Source organism: Arachis hypogaea, chromosome 15 (genome assembly GCF_003086295.3).
Source record: "Arachis hypogaea cultivar Tifrunner chromosome 15, arahy.Tifrunner.gnm2.J5K5, whole genome shotgun sequence".
Classification (NCBI taxonomy): Eukaryota; Viridiplantae; Streptophyta; class Magnoliopsida; order Fabales; family Fabaceae; genus Arachis; species Arachis hypogaea.
Window position 1 is genome coordinate 113,660,978 of NC_092050.1, and position 17,686 is coordinate 113,678,663.

A 17,686-nucleotide genomic window follows, 5' to 3' on the forward strand; every position below is an offset into this window, starting at 1 on the left:
CAGAAGGAACAAAGTCAAATTCTTTGCTATTTGATTAAAGAACAAGAGGAGCAAGGGCGTGACTTGAGGGAATTGAAGCGCCAGAAGTTATCTCTTGAAGGACCAAGCACCCCACAGATCCGAGGAACATCCACTTCCCAGAACAAAGGTTGTTAAATTTCAATTTCTGCTTTAACTCTGTGATAGTTGTCGTTATAGGAGTTTACCTTAGGAGTCATATAGTAGTAATTAGTGTCTATTTTGATTTTACCTTCAATTAAGTTATAGTCTATTTTTCTCATCATCAGCAAACATGAATAAAATAGTAGATCTTTTGAATAAGAGGCAATAAAATTCGAGTTTTTTTTTAAGAAAAAATTCTAATTAGTAACATGTGGTGGCAATGCTTTCTGTCTTCTGAATGAATGCTTGAACAGTGCATATGTCTTTTGAATTTGTTGTTTAAGAATGTTAAATATGTTGGCTCTTGAAAGAATGATGAACATGAGACATGTTATTGATAATCTGAAAAATAAAAAAAACATGATTCTTGAAGCAAGAAAAAGCAGCAAAGAACAAAGCTTGCAGAAAAAAAAAACAAAAAAAAAGAGAGAGAAAGCAAGAAGAAAAAGCCAATAGCCCTTAAAACCAAAAGGCAAGGGTAATAAAAAGGATCCCAAGGCTTTGAGCATCAGTGAATAGGAGGGCCTAAAGGAATAAAATCCTGGCCTAAGCGGCTAAACCAAGCTGTCCCTAGCCATGTGCTTGTGGCGTGAAGGTGTCAAGTGAAAACTTGAGACTGAGCGGTTAAAGTCAAGGTCCAAAGCAAAAAGAAGAGTGTGCTTAAGAACCCTGGACACCTCTAATTGGGGACTTTAGCAAAGCTGAGTCACAATCTGAAAAGGTTCACCCAATTATGTGTCTGTGGCATTTATGTATCCGGTGGTAATACTGGAAAACAAAGTGCTTAGGGCCACGGCCAAGACTCAGAAAGTAGATGTGTTCAAGAATCATCATACTGACATAGGAGAAGCAATAACACTATCTGAATTCTAAGTTCCTATAGATGCCAATCACTCTGAGCTTCAATGGATAAAGTGAGATGCCAAAACTATTCGGAAGCAAAAAGCTACTAGTCCCGCTCATCTAATTAGAATTTGAGCTTCACCCAAAAACTCTGAGATATTATTGCTTCTTGACCTATTAGTCTTCTATTTTATTTGTCTAGTTGCTTGAGGACAAGCAACAGTTCAAGTTTGGTGTTGTGATGAGCGGATATTTTATACGCTTTTTGGGGTTAATTTCATATAGATTTTAGTATGTTTTAGTTGGTTTTTAGTTTATTCTCATTAGTTTCTAGGTAAAATCCACATTTCTGGACTTTACTATGAGTTTGTGTGTTTTTCTATAATTTCAGGTATTTTCTGGCTGAAATTGAGGGAGCTGAGCAATAATCTAATTCAGGCTGAAAAAGGACTGCTGATGCTGTTGGATTCTGACCTCCCTGCACTCAAAATGGATTTTCTGGAGCTACAGGACTCCAAATGACGTGCTTCTAATTGCGTTGGAAAGTAGACATCCAGGGATTTCCAGAAATATATAATAGTCCATACTTTGCTCAAGGATAGACGACGTAAACTGGCGTTCAACGCCAGCTCTCTGCCCAATTCTGGCGTCCAGCGCCAGAAACAAGTTGCAAGTTGGAGTTCAACGCCAGAAAAGGATCCAAAGCTGGCGTTGAACGCCCAAAACAGCCTTATGCACGTGAGAAGCTTTAGTCTCAGCCCCAGCACACACCAAGTGGGCCCCAGAAGTGGATTTCTGTACTATCTATCATAGTTTACTCAATTTCTGTAATCCTAGGTTACTAGTTGAGTATTGAAACAACTTTTAGAGACTTATTTTGTATCTGAGGACATTTTTTAGATCTGAACCTTGTACTCTTTGACGGCATGAGTCTCTAAACTCCATTGTTGGGGGTGAGGAGCTCTGCTGTGTCTCGATGAATTAATGCAAGTATTTCTGTTTTCTATTCAAACATGCGTGTTCCTATCTAAGATATCCATTCGCGCCTAACTATGGAGAAGGTGATGATCAGTGACACTCATCACCTTCCTCAATCCATGAACGTGTGTCTGACAATCACTTTCGTTCTACATCAGATTGAATGAATATCTCTTAGATTCCTTAATCGGAATCTCCGTGGTATAAGCTAGATTGATGGCGGCATTCATGAGAATCCGGAAAGTCTAAACCTTGTCTGTGGTATTCCGAGTAGGATTCTGGGATTGGATGACTGTGACGAACTTCAAACTCGCGAGTGCTGGGCGTAGTGACAGACGCAAAAGGATAGTAAATCCTATTCCGGTACGACTGAGAACCTGTAGATGATTAGCCGTGCGGTGACAGCGCACCTGGACCCTTTTCACTGGAAGGATGGATGGTAGCCATTGACAACGGTGATCCACCAATACACAGCTTGCCATAGAAGGACGTGCGTGCGTGAATCAGAAGACAGAGGAAAGCAGAGATTCAGAAGACAAAGCATCTCCAAAACTCCAACATATTCTCCATTACTGCATAACAAGTAACCGTTAATCCATGCTCTCTTGTTTATTCGCAATTCAACTGATAAATATAATTGACTTCCTGACTAAGAATTGCAAGATAACCATAGATTGCTTCAAACCAACAATCTTTCGTGGGATTCGACCCTTACTCACGTAAGGTATTACTTGGACGACCCAGTGCACTTGCTGGTTAGTGGTACGAGTTGTGAAAAGTGTGATTCACAATTCGTGCACCAATGAACGACACAAGTAAACCGCTACCCCGATCACCCCTGAGTCCAACACACGGATATCCAAAAAACAAATAAACATAAGTATCGAAAATGGCTCACCAAAACGGCCTACTATTTACGCATAAGAAAACTGGGTCCACCAAGAGGTCATCCCAAAACATTATTGAATGAGCCGAGAAAACAGCTCACAAATACGGAAAATTTAAATTATTCCAAAATAGAGTTTAACGCTGAACACACGGCCTACTAACTTGTCAAAAAAAATATAAAATCAGACACAAGCTACTCCAAGTTTATTATCTGGCCATCCTTCACAGTCCGAAAAGCTTCCATCACGGACATATCCACGCCCGGGGCCAGAACTTAGACTTGCACCTTCAATGCATCCTCAGTATCCTTCACGGCCGCCCGAGCATCAGCGAAATGGCCGACGTTCTGCTTTTCAAAATCTCCGCCTCAGCTTTCGTCTCCCTCGTCTCCGTAAGGCCAGCAGTAGCCGCGGCCTCAGCATCAACAACCAGCTTTTGGGCCCTAGCGACCTGGATCGACAGTTGAGTCTCCCGCTCCGACAACCTCAGAATCTTGGCACCAGCATCCTTAGCAACCTTGGCCGCCTTCTCTCTGGCGACCTCAGCCTCCTCCAACTTCCCCTTCATAACATCCAACTCCACCTGAGCCTGCCTTAGCTTCCCATCAAGACAGAACATATTTGCAAGAGCATGCTTGGCCTTCTGTATGATAGCCACAGATCAGAGGAGCGGACGACAAATTGACTTGGCCTGACCCGGGATATCACAGTCCTTGAAGAACTCGTCAGTACCAGGCAGCAGATGTCGGTCGATAAAGCCGGGAGCGTTGAAAGACTGATAAACCCATATTTTATGATATATTTTGTGCTTAGTTTGAGTGATTTATTCAATTCTTCACCCACTTATTCACATTAATTGCATGGTTTTACTTTCCCTTCCTTATTATGTGATGTATGTGAAAAACATGTTTCCTATGCTTTAAAATTAATTATTTTAATTACCTTTAATTCCATTCGATGCCGTGATTAGTGTGTTGAGTAGTTTCAGATCTTCTAAGGCAGGAATGACTTAAAGGATGGAAAGGAAACATACAAAAATGGAAGGAAAACACAAAACGGAGTTTTTGGAGAGATTGGCATCCACGCGATCGCATGGACGACGCGGCCGCATGACTGACGCGACCGCACGCCTTAAGCAGAACACATATGACGCGGTAGCATGACTGACGCGACCGCGTGACAAGGAAAACTCCAAATGATGCGACCGCGTGACCCACGCGGACGCGTGACAGAGGCCACGCACCAGAAATTACAGAAAACGCCCCCAGCAAATTCTGAAGCCCTTTTTGGCCCAAATCCAAGTCCAGAAGGCATAGACCAGAGGTTATGAAGTGAGGGAATGCATCTGTTCAAAGAGAGTCTCCACTTTAGTTAGTTTACATGATTTAGATTTAGTTTTGAGAGAGAGGTTCTCTCCTCTCTCTTCTCTCCTTAGGATTAGGATTTAGGATTTCTCTTAGTTTTAGGAGTGACTCTCGATCCCAGGTTCAATGTTCTTTTACTTTATATTTATCTCTTACTTTCTGATACTTTAATACTTATATTAGTTATGTTGCCTATTTGGCTTATGCTACATTCATGTTATGATTTTCTTAATTAATGTTATTTGAGGTATTTCATTTTAATATTGCTTTCTCTTATTTACATTATTGTTATTCCCATCTGAAGACATTTTTATTCTGGTAGATTTACTTTCCTCCTTTTGGTCTTGGTTAAGAAATCAGTAACTCAGGAGTTATCAAACTCAAACATGATTGATAATTGTTATCTTTGTTAATTGAATTGAACTTCAATAATCCCAATCTTTTCTTAGGAAATAAATAGGATTCGAAGATCAAACCAATTAATCCCTTGACCTTCCTTTATCTTAGTAAAGGTTAACAAAGTGGAATTAAGATTCGATTCTCATCATCATTGATAATGATAGCTAGGATAGGACCCCTAATTTCTCATACCTTGCTAAAAGTTTATTTACAATCATTTATTTATTTTACTTGCCATTTAAATTACTTATTCTTCATTTACTTTAATTGCTAATTAAGCTATTCACTCCTCATTCTCAAAACCCCGATTCACAACCTCCATAACCAATAATAAGAACATACTTCCCTGCAGTTCCTTGAGAAGACGACCCGATATTTGAATACTTCGGTTATCAATTTATTTAGGGGTTTGTTACTTGTGACAACCAAAACGTTTGTAAGAAAGGTTGATTGCTTGGTTTAGTAACTATACTTACAACGAGAGTTTACTATAACCTCTAAACTATCAATCTCCAGTTCTTTCAAAATGGCGTCGTTGCCGGGGAACTGCAATCGTGTGCCTTATTATTGGATATTGTAAATATTTTTCTTTTACTTGTTTATTTGTCTTTATTTTTTCCTCTTTATTTCTTTTTAGCTACTATGAATTCTCACCCCTATCACTTTGAGTTTGGTTCTAATGTTATTGAAAGGAATGGAAGTTATAACAGGAACATGCATCAAGGTCAGAGCAATCAAAGATGGATGGAGCCAAGAGGATCTGATCAACCCTTTAGGCAAAAACACCCTCCAAGATATCATGGACAAAGACCATTCTACAATGCATACCAAGCGAATAGACATAGTGGACAACCTTGTAATTACCAACAAGCCCCACCCTGTACTTATAGACCATCCTCTCAACACAACTTCGAACCACCACACTCACAAGCTCCTTTTCACCATTCACCACCGTATGATCCTCATTTACCCCAGTTCCAATCCAATCACTCCCAAACACCACCACTTCCCCTGTACTATATCCAAATCTATCACCCCGAGAATCAGAGATTCGCCTCAAGGAAACAGTAAATCGACTTCAAACAACCCTTCATCAACTGGAGCAAGCGGTAAGTCAATTATCTTCTAGACGTTCGAACATTCAAGGACCTCCTACAGCCCCATGTGGACAATCTAACAAAGAGCGTAGTATGAAGGAGATACTAGAAACTCCAGTGCACAAGACAGAGCATGGTTTCGTACTAGAACAAGTAGAGGAAGCTGTCATTATTAAAGAAGAAGAGTTGGTTGAAGACTTAGGAGACGCTGAACCTCCATGGGAATCCAAAGCTGTGGAGCATTCTGTCAAGGATGTTACAATTGATGCTAAAGAGGATTGTGTGCAATCCCCAGAGCAAGTCTTTCATGAAGAACTAGACAGAATAACCCAAGAAGAAAATTTCCTTGATGATAATAGTCACAAGTCAAGTTCTCCTAGTAATGAGCTTGCATCCGCAAGCGAATTCTCTGAGATCGAAGAATCTTCCCCAAGTGAATACGAAGATGATACGGAGGTAGATTTCTCTCAACCTCCAGTCTATGACTTAAGTGATGAGGAAGACATAGATGGCTTTGATCAGAACATGGATACATTTGAAGAATCTTGCAAGGAAGTGGAGAATTTCACAGAAGAGCACAAGGGAGTAGAACTCACAGAACCACTGGAACCACCTATCCCAAAGCCATTACCACCCAATACAAGTTTCAAGTGGGTACAATCCTTAACCTTTAACTTTATTTTTCCACTTGAATATGGTTTGCTTGAAACAGGTGGCCAGCTTAGAGCTCTCTGCGGCTTTAAGAGTAAAAGGGAAATGGCTCGTACTCAGAGCTGGTGCACAAGTTTCAATAAGGTTCCACGCTTCAACTCGAAGTGCACGGATTGGCATTATGATCAATCGGATGGATCTCGGAAAATGTTTGGTTATCCTGGTGAGAATCTAATTTCTAAACTGCCCAGATGGAAAAGTATAGATCAAGACGAAGGCAGATTTAAAAGCAAAGTTTGGGATCCTGGAATCTATGCTGACAATCATCACCCCGGGAGCCTGACAATCTGTTTGAAGCTGCTCAGAAGCTTCACATGCCTAGTTTGGGACCCCGGAGGCTATTGGCATTCCAAGCATTGGTGGAGATTTATGGATGAATTTAAGCATAAGCCGCCATAACAGGAAGCTCATCCAATGTCCAACTTAAGGACTTTTACTAAAAGTGCTAGGTGGGAGACAACCCACCATGGTATGATCGTCCCTTTTTCAATTTTTATTTAGTTTAACTTGTTTTCAAGTTTTGTTTTATTGAACCTGGAGTTTTGCATCTCATTTATATTAATCATTGCATTTTGCATACTGCATAATTGCATACCTGCATTAAAAAAAAGGGTGCGCGACGCGACCGCATCATTCATGCAATCACGTCAAGTTGCGAAAAATACTTTCCACGCGACCGTGTTATTCACGCGGCCGTGTGACCTGGAGATCGGCGTAAAGATCCAACATCCAGAAAGTTAGGCTGGAATCGTGCGGCCATTGTGCGTTTTGCACAAATGACCCACGCGATCGCGTCAATCACGCGATCGCGTCACTTGCACAACCTCAATCCCACGTGACAGCGTGAGCGACGCGATCGCGTCGCATGGATTGCACAACATCCCAAAAGGAGACAGAGAGTTGCGCTGAAATGACGCTGGAATTGTACGTTTAGCACAAATTCCAGCGACGTGATCGCATAACTCAGGCTATCGCGTCATTCACTCTTTTTGCCCTCCACGCGATCGCGTCAACCACCATTTCAGCCCAACCACGCGACCGCGTGCCCCACACGATCGCGTGGATTCAAATTTATAACCCCCCAGTCACGCGAACCCTATCAGTCGCGCCCCCCCTAAACCCCTCTCCTCCCTCTCTTCTTCTCCAACCAAGCACCACCACCCAGTCACCACCACGCCACCGCCAGACTTCGCCGACCACCCAGACCCCGCCGCCACCCACCCCCCTTCCTCCTTCCCCCTCTTTCTTCTTCTTTCTTCTTCTTCCCCCCTAACCGCCACTGCCCACGCCGCGCCACCACCCACTACCGCCGCCCCGTCACCACTGCCCAGCGCCACCCACACGCCCCCCTTCCCTTCCCCTATTACCCCCTACCCCCATTCCCCTCCCTTCCCCCTCCCTTCCTCCGAATAGCAGTCACCGCCGCCACGCCACCCCCTCCGCCGCGCCGGACACCACCGCCGTCATCCCCAGCCACCTCTCTGCCCCACTCTCTTTCTTACGCCTACCAGGTTTCGACGAACTCCACCCTTCTATCCTTCGTAGTTAATTCATATTTTTCTATTTATGTTCGTCATTAGGCTAGTTAGATATGCATGTTGTAGTGGATTTTAGGTTGTTAGGCAGCCTAGGATGTGGTTAGTGGATTTAGGTCTGTTTAATTGTGCTGTTCGTGTTTCTTGTTTTATTCTGCTGTTGCTGTGATGATTGTAATGTTCATATGCTGTACTTCCTTGTTTCTTGCTGCTCTGTACACTGAATTTTCATGTTTATATTCCTTATATGTAATTGCAGCTGTATTTTTGATTCATATGAACTATTCTGTTGTTATTTATTTTCCAGGACAATCCAAATTTAGCCGAAATGCTGCCCAAATTTCTGTAAAAGATTTCCATTCATGTCTTGGTTTTGGCATTTTCAGCTGTACTTTCCTTAGATTTAACCAAACCATTCATGAATGCCAGGGCAAGCTTTCTTATTCTTTTTGATTTCCTGGTTCATAATTTACATTTTTGATGTTTGATTCCAATTTTTGCTATTTCTATATCTATTTGAATCATCATCAACCTGTTTTCCTTATTTGGATATGAGTTACTTATAGCTTCTAACTGTGAATACTTGTTACTTGGAATATTTTCATTATGCCACTTACTTTAACTCCCTTTTTACTAACTCACTAATGTTAACTTCCTAAACTCTTTTTCAATTCTAACCAACCTAACCTTTCAAAACTTCTCTTCTGATTCTCTTTCACTTTCTTTTAACATTCTAACCATGCCATGATGTTAATTTTTCTATTTAACATGAATTCAATTACATTTTAGATTGTGAATTCTCCTTTTCAAACTTTTAACACCTATACAATCCTTAATGCACAATTACTTAACTCATTTTCCTTATCCTTTTGCTCCTTTACCACTTTGTATTTCTTTTGATTCTTTGCCTATTTGTTTTCCTGTTTTCACTATATCCTGGTTTTCTATTTTTCAGGATGTCTGCCAGCCAGAGAAAAGGAAAAGGAAAGGCTACTACTGGCAAACAAAAAAGAGGAGATTCCTATATGTCTATCATAGATCTCATGCACGATGAATCCTTGCATGAGAAAAATTTTACCCCGCAGGAGAAGGCCGACCAGCTAACCCCTGCTACTGATCCAGTGAAATTTGCAAACTGATAATGTGAGCTGAAGTATCTGGTGTTTGCAGCCTCCAGGAACCTATACCTGGAGAGGACATTGAAGATCCCAGAAGAACTCCAGCAATACACCTGATGAGCGGATAATTTATATGCTTTTTGGCATTGTTTTTAGTATGTTTTTAGTAGGATCTAGTTACTTTTAGGGATGTTTTCATTAGTTTTTATGTTAAATTCACATTTCTGGACTTTACTATGAGTTTGTGTATTTTTCTATGATTTCAGGTATTTTTTTGGCTGAAATTGAGGGACTTGAGCAAAAATCAGATTCAGAGGTAGAAGAAGCACTGCTGATGCTGTTGGATTCTGACCTCCCTGCACTCAAAGTGGATTTTCTGGATCTACAGAACTCGAAATGGCGCGCTTTCAATTGCGTTAGAAAGTAGACATCCAGGGCTTTCCAGCAATATATAATAGTCCATACTTTGGCCGAGTTTAGACGACACAAAAGGGCGTTGAACGCCAGTTTTATGCTGCAGTCTGGAGTTAAACGCCAGAAACACGTCACAAACCAGACTTGAACGCCAGAAACACGTTACAAACTGGCGTTCAACTTCAAGAATGACCTCTCCACGTGTAAACTTCAAGCTCAGCCCAAGCACACACCAAGTGGGCCCCGGAAGTGGATTTATGCATCAATTACTTACTTCTGTAAACCCTAGTAACTAGTTTAGTATAAATAGGACTTTTTACTATTGTATTAAGGATCTTTGATCAGTTTTATGCTATCTTAGACTTTCATGGGGGCTGGTCATTCGGTCATGCCTGGACCATTATCACTTATGTATTTTCAAACGGTAGAGTTTCTGCACTCCATAGATTAAGGTGTGGAGCTCTGTTGTTCCTCATGATTTAATGCAAAGTACTACTATTTTCTATTCAATTCAACTTATTCCGCTTCTAAGATATCCATTCACACCCAAGAACATGATGAATGTGATGATTATGTGACGCTCATCATCATTCTCACTTATGAACGCGTGCCTAACAAACACTTTCGTTCTACATGCAAACAAGCTAGAATTAGTATCCCTTAGATATCTAATACAGGGGACCGAGTCCGAGATATTAGAATCTTCGTGGTATAAGTTAGAACCCATGGATGGTCATTCCTGAGATCTGGAAAGTCTAAACCTTGTCTGTGGTATTCCGAGTAGGATCTGGGAAGGGATGGCTGTGACGAACTTCAAACTCGCGAGTACTGGGCGTAGTGACAGACGCAATAGGAGGGTGAATCCTATTCCAGTATGATCGAGAACCTCCAGATGATTAGCCGTGCCGTGACAGAGCATTTGGACCTTTTTCACAGAGAGGATGGGAAGTAGCCATTGACAACGGTGATACCCTTACAGAAAGCTTGCCATGGAAAGGAGTAAGACTGATTGGATGAAGACAGCGGGAAAGCAGAGATTCAGAGGAACGAAAGCATCTCTATACGCTTATCTGAAATTCTCACCAATGAATTACATAAGTATTTCTATCTTTATTTTCTGTTTATTTATTATTATTATTCGAAAACACCATAACCATTTGATATCCACCTGACTGAGATTTACAAGATGACCATAGCTTGCTTCATACCAACAATCTCCATGGGATCGACCCTTACTCACGTAAGGTTTTATTACTTGGACGACCCAGTGCACTTGCTGGTTAGTTGTGCGAAGTTGTGAAGTTATGTTTGGACCAGGGTATTGTGCACCAGTTATTGGCGCCATTGCCAGGGAGAGAACGAACAACAAATTTTACAACCTCAGAGTAACAATTTCGCATACCAAGTTTTTGGCGCCGTTGCCGGGGATTGTTCGAGTTTGGACAACTGACGGTTCATCTTGTTGCTCAGATTAGGTAATTTTCTTTTTGTTTTTTTTTCAAAAATATTTCTTCAAAAATCTTTCAAAAAAAAAAATTTTTCCTTTTGTTTTCAAAAATTATTCAAAATTTTTAAGAATGAATTCTAGAGTTTCATGGTAACATGTTGAAGCCGGGCTGGCTGTAAAGCCATATCCAAATTCTTTTGGATTGAGGCTTCCACTTGTCTACATAAAAGGCATGTATATGAAGTTGGATGAAGTATCAGCTGTTATATGCCTGATTTGTATCTTCTAAAGCTTGGCTGGCTAGTGAGCCATGTCTAACCCTTGGATTGGAGCTTTAGACTAAAGAGCACAAGATTCCTGGAATTCATATTAAAAATTTTGAAATCTTTATTTTTCTTCCTCAAATAATTTTCAAAAAAATAAAAATATACAAAAATCCAAAAAAAAATTATTTTATGTTGTTTGTTTGAGTCTTGTGTCAAATTTTAAGTTTGGTGTCAATTGCATACTCATCTTGCATTTTTCGAAAATTGCATTCATGCATTGCATTCATCATGATCTTCAAGTTGTTCTTGATAAACCTTCTTGATTGATCTTCATATTATATTTTTTGTGTTGTATGGTGTTTTTCATATGCATTCTTGCATTCATATTGTCTAAGCATTAAAAATTTCCAAGTTTGGTGTCTTGCATGTTTTTCTTTTCTTAAAAATTTTTCAAAAATAAGTTCTTGGTGTTCATCTTGACATTCAAAGTGTTCTTGGTGTTCATCTTGACATTCATAGTGTTCTTGCATGCATTCATTGTTTTGATTTAAAAATTCTCATGCATTGAGTCTTTTTCATGTTTTTCTCTTTCTTCATTAAAAATTCAAAAATAAAAAAAATATCTTTCCTTTTTTCTCTCATAAATTTCGAAAATTTGAGTTGACTTTTTCAAAACTTTTTAAAATTCAATTGTTTCTTATGAGTCAAATCAAATTTTCAATTTAAAAATCTTATCTTTTTCAAAAATCATATCTCTTTCATTTTTCTTATTTATTTCCGAAAATTTTAAAAATATTTTTAAAAAAAATCTTTTTCTTAATTTTACATCATATTTTCGAAAATATCATCAACAATTAATGTTTTGATTCAAAAATTTCAAGTTTGTTACTTGCTTGTTAAGAAAGATTTAAACTTTAAGTTCTAGAATCATATCTTGTGATTACTTGTGAGTCAAGTCATTAATTTTGATTTTAAAATTCAAATCTTTTTTCAAAACTAATTTTAATCATATCTTTCTTTCATATCTTTTTCAAATATCTTTTCTAACTTCTTATCTTTTTATCTTTTCACAATTGAATTTCAAATCTTTTTCAACTAACTAATTGACTTTTTGTTTGTTTCTTATCTTTTTCAAAACTACCTAACTAACTATCCCTCTCTAATTTTCGAAAATACCTTCCTCTTTTTCAAAATTTTTTTTAATTAATTAATTGTTTTCAATTTTTAATTTTAATTTTATTTCATTCCTAATTTTCGAAAATTACTAACCTTTTTCAAAAACTATTTTCAAAATTTAACTTTAAATTTTAATTTTTAATTTTCGAAATTCCCTCTCCCTCATCTCCTTCTATTTATTTATTCATCTACTAACACTTCTCTTCACCCAAAATCCGAACCCCTTCTTCTCCTCCGAGTCCGAATTCTTCTCTTCTACATTCTTATTCTTCTTTTCTTCTACTCATAGAAGGGAACCTCTATACTGTGGTAAAGAGGATCCCCGGTATCTTTAGTCCTCTTCTTTTTCACATGAGCAGGAGCAAGGACAAGAACATTCTTGTTGAAGCAGATCCAGAACCTGAAAGGACTCTGAAAAAGAAACTAAGAAAAATTAAAATACAACAATCCAGAGACAACCTTACAGGAATTTTCGAACAGGAAGAGGAGATGGCAGCCAAAAATAATAATAATAATGCAATGAGGATGCTTGGTGACTTTATTGCACCTAATTCCAATTTACATGGAAGAAGCATCTCCATTCCTACCATTGGAGCAAACAATTTTGAGCTGAAACCTCAATTAGTTTCTCTGATGCAGCAAAACTGCAAGTTTCATGGACTTCCATCTGAAGATCCTTTTCAGTTCTTAACTGAATTCTTGCAGATCTGTGATACTGTTAAGACTAATGGAGTAGATCCTGAAGTCTACAGGCTCATGCTTTTCCCGTTTGCTGTAAGAGACAGAGCTAGAGTGTGGTTGGACTCTCAACCCAAAAATAGCCTGAACTCTTGGGATAAGCTGGTCACGGCTTTCTTAGCCAAGTTCTTTCCTCCTCAAAAGCTGAGTAAGCTTAGAGTGGATGTTCAAACCTTCAGACAGAAAGAAGGTGAATTCCTCTATGAAGCTTGGGAGAGATATAAGCAACTGACCAAAAAGTGTCCTTCTGACATGCTTTCAGAATGGACCATCCTGGATATATTCTATGATGGTCTGTCTGAATTAGCCAAGATGTCATTGGATACTTCTGCAGGTGGATCGATTCACCTAAAGAAAATGCCTGCAGAAGCTCAAGAACTCATTGACATAGTTGCTAATAACCAGTTTATGTACACTTCTGAGAGGAATCCTGTGAGTAATGGAACGCCTCAGAAGAAGCAAGATCCTGGAAAGTTCCTAATACCTTACACCATAGGCACCATGACCTTTGAGAAGGCTCTATGTGACCTTGGGTCAGGAATAAACCTCATGCCACTCTCTGTAATGGAGAAACTGGGAATTTTTGAGGTGCAAGCTGCCAGAATCTCATTAGAGATGGCAGTCAACTCAAGAAAACAGGCTTATGGACTAGTAGAGGACGTGTTAGTAAAGGTTGAAAGCCTTTACATCCCTGCTGATTTCATAATCCTAGACACTGGGAAGGAAGAGGATGAATCTATCATCCTTGGAAGACCCTTCCTAGCCACAGCAAGAGCTGTGATTGATGTGGACAGAGAAGAATTGATCCTTCAACTGAATGAGGACAACCTTGTGTTTAAAACTCAAGAATCTCCTTCTGTAACAATGGAGAGGAAGCATGAAAAGCTTCTCTCAGTACAGAGTCAAACAAAGCCCCCACAATCAAACTCTAAGTTTGGTGTTGGAAGGCCTCAGCCAAACTCTAAGTTTAGTGTTGAACTCCCATATCCAAACTCTAAGTTTGGTGTTGGGAGTCTACAAAATTGACCTGATCACCTGTGTGGCTCCATGAGAGCCCACTGTCAAGCTATGGACATTAAAGAAGCACTTGTTGGGAGGCAACCTAATTTTTATTTATCTAATTTTATTTTTATTTTTATTATTCTTTCATGTTTTATTAGGTTCATGATCATGTGGAGTCACAAAATAAATCCAAAAATTAAAAACAGAATCAAAAACAACAGAAGAAAAATCACACCCTGGAGGAAGGACTTACTGGCGTTTAAACGCCAGTAAGGAGCATCTGGCTGGCGTTCAACGCCAGAACAGAGCATGGAGCTGGCGCTGAACGCCAGAAACAAGCATAGAACTGGTATTCAACGCCAGAAACATGCTGCATTTGGGTGTTAAACGCCCAGAACAAGCATCAATTCGGCGTTTAAACGCCAGAATTGCATGCAAAGGCATTTTACATGCCTCAAGGGTGCAGGGATGTAAATCCTTGACACCTAAGGATCTGTGGACCCCACAGGATCCCCACATACCTCCACTCACCTTCCCTCCTCATAATCCTATATCACCTCAATCTCTCTTCCCTATTACCTATTCACCACTCACATCCACCCACTCTTCCCCATAAACCTACTTCATACACCCCACCTACCTTCAAAATTCAAAATCACTTTCCCACCCAAACCCACCCTAAATGGCCGAACCTAACCCCTCTCCCTTCACTATATAAACCCCTCCATTCTTCTTCAAGTTCACACAACACAACCCCCTCCTCCTCTTCTTGGCCGAAACACATCTCTCTCTCCCTCTCCTCCATTTCTTCTTCTTCTTCATCTATTCTTTCTTTTCTTGCTCGAGGGCGAGCAATATTCTAAATTTGGTGTGGTAAAAGCATAAAGCTTTTTGTTTTTCCATGGCACCTAAGACTGGAGAATCCTCTAAAAAAGGGAAAGGGAAGACAAAAGCTTCCACCTCCGAGTCATGGGAGATGGAAAGATTCGTCTCCAAAGCCCATCAAGACCACTTCTATGATGTTGTGGCCAAGAAGAAGGTGATCCCCGAGGTCCCTTTCAAACTCAAGAGAAATGAGTATCCGGAAATCCGACATGAAATCCAAAGAAGAGGTTGGGAAGTTCTAACAAAACCCATCCAACAAGTCAGAATTCTAATGGTTCAAGAGTTCTATGCTAATGCATGGATCACTAGGAACCATGATCAAAGTAAGAACCCGAACCCAAAGAATTATCTCACCATGGTTCGGGGGAAATACTTAGATTTTAGTCCGGAAAATGTGAGGTTGGCGTTTAACTTGCCTATGATGCAAGGAGATGCACGCCCCTACACTAGAAGGGTCAACTTTGATCAAAGGTTGGACCAAGTCCTCATGGACATATGTGTGGAAGGAGCTCAATGGAAGATTGACTCAAAAAGCAAACCGGTTCAACTTAGAAGACTGGACCTCAAGCCTGTGGCTAGAGAATGGATGGAGTTTATCCAACGCTCCATCATTCCCACTAGCAACCGATCTGAAGTTACTGTGGATCGAGCCATCATGATTCATAGCATCATGATTGGAGAGGAAGTAGAAGTTCATGAAGTCATCTCCCTTGAACTCTACAAAATAGCCGAAAAGCCCTCCCCCTTGGCAAAGCTAGCTTTCCCTCATCTTATTTGCCATCTATGCAATTCAGCTGGGATTGACATAGAGGGAGATATCCTCATTGATGAGGACAAGCCCATCACTAAGAAAAGGATGGAGCAAACAAGAGAGCCCACTCATTGAGCTCAAGAAACACGTGAGGAAGCTCATCATCAAGAAATCCCTGAGATACCTCAAGGGGATACATTTTCCTCCACACAATTATTGGGAGCAACTAAGGGTGGAAATGGAATTAGAGAAGATCAAAGAGCAATGAGGGAGGAGCAACAAAGACAAGGAAGAGAAATAGAAGAGCTCAAGGACATCATTGGTTCCTCAAGAAGGAAACGCCACCATCACTAAGGTGGACTCATTCCTTGTTCTTAAATTTTCTGTTTTTCATTTTTTTATGTTAAATGTTTATCTATGTTTGTGTCTTTATTACATGATCATTAGTGTCTAAGTGTCTATGCCTTAAAGTAGTGAATATGAATCCATCACCTCTCTTAAATGAAAAATGTTTTAAAAACAAAAGAACAAGAAGTACATGGTTTCAAATTCATCCTTGAAACTAGTTTAATTATTTTGATGTGGTGACAATACTTTTTGTTTTCTGAATGAATGCTTGAACAGTGCATATGTCTTTTGAAGTTTTTGTTTAAGAATGTTAAATATGTTGGCTCTTGAAAGAATGATGATAAGGAGAAATGTTATTTGATAACCTGAAAAATCATAAAAATGATTCTTGAGCAAGAAAAAGCAGTGAATACAAAAGCTTGCAGAAAAAATAGCGAAAAAAAAGAGAAAGAGAAAGAAAAAGCAAGCAGAAAAAGCCAAAAGCTCTTAAAACCAAAAGGCAAGAGCAAAAAGCCAATAACCCTTAAAACCAAAAGGCAAGGGTAAATAAAAAGGATCCCAAGGCTTTGAGCATCAGTGGATAGGAGGGCCTAAAGGAATAAAATCCTGGCCTAAGCGGCTAAACCAAGCTGTCCCTAACCATGTGCTTGTGGCGTGAAGGTGTCAAGTGAAAACTTGAGACTGAGCGGTTAAAGTCAAGGTCCAAAGCAAAAGAAGAGTGTGCTTAAGAACCCTGGACACCTCTAATTGGGGACTTTAGCAAAGCTGAGTCACAATCTGAAAAGGTTCACCCAATTATGTGTCTGTGGCATTTATGTATCCGGTGGTAATACTGGAAAACAAAGTGCTTAGGGCCACGGCCAAGACTCATAAAGTAGCTGTGTTCAAGAATCAACATACTGAACTAGGAGAATCAATAACACTATCTGAACTCTGAGTTCCTATAGATGCCAATCATTCTGAACCTCAATGGATAAAGTGAGATGCTAAAACTATTCAAGAGGCAAAAAGCTACAAGTCCCGCTCATCTGATTGGAGCTATGTTTCATTGATATTTTGGAATTTATAGTATATTCTCCTCTTTTTATCCTATTTGATTTTCAGTTGCTTGGGGACAAGCAACAATTTAAGTTTGGTGTTGTGATGAGCGGATAATTTATACGCTTTTTGGCATTATTTTTAGTATGTTTTTAGTAGGATCTAGTTACTTTTAGGGATGTTTTCATTATTTTTTATGTTAAATTCACATTTCTAGAATTTACTATGAGTTTGTGTGTTTTTCTGTGATTTCAGATATTTTCTGGCTGAAATTGAGGGACTTGAGCAAAAATCATATTCAGAGGTAGAAGAAGGACTGCTGATGCTGTTGGATTCTGACCTTCCTGCACTCAAAATGGATTTTCTGGATCTACAGAACTCAAAATGGCGCGATTCCAATTGCGTTGCAAAGTAGACATCCAGGGCTTTTCATTAATATATAGTAGTTCATACTTTGGCCTAGTTTAGAGGATGCAAAAGGGCATTGAACGCCAGTTCTATGCTGCAGTCTGGAGTTAAACGCCAGA

General features: G+C 39.6%; 1 non-coding gene across 1 annotated transcript; it reads right to left on the minus strand.

Annotated features, from left to right (window-relative positions):
- Positions 1-13,285: 13,285 nt before the first annotated feature.
- LOC112752837 (small nucleolar RNA R71) lies at positions 13,286-13,393 on the minus strand. Its single transcript, XR_003177250.1, has one exon. It is a non-coding gene; the product is annotated as a small nucleolar RNA R71 (small nucleolar RNA).
- Between the last annotated feature and the right edge of the window lie 4,293 nt (positions 13,394-17,686).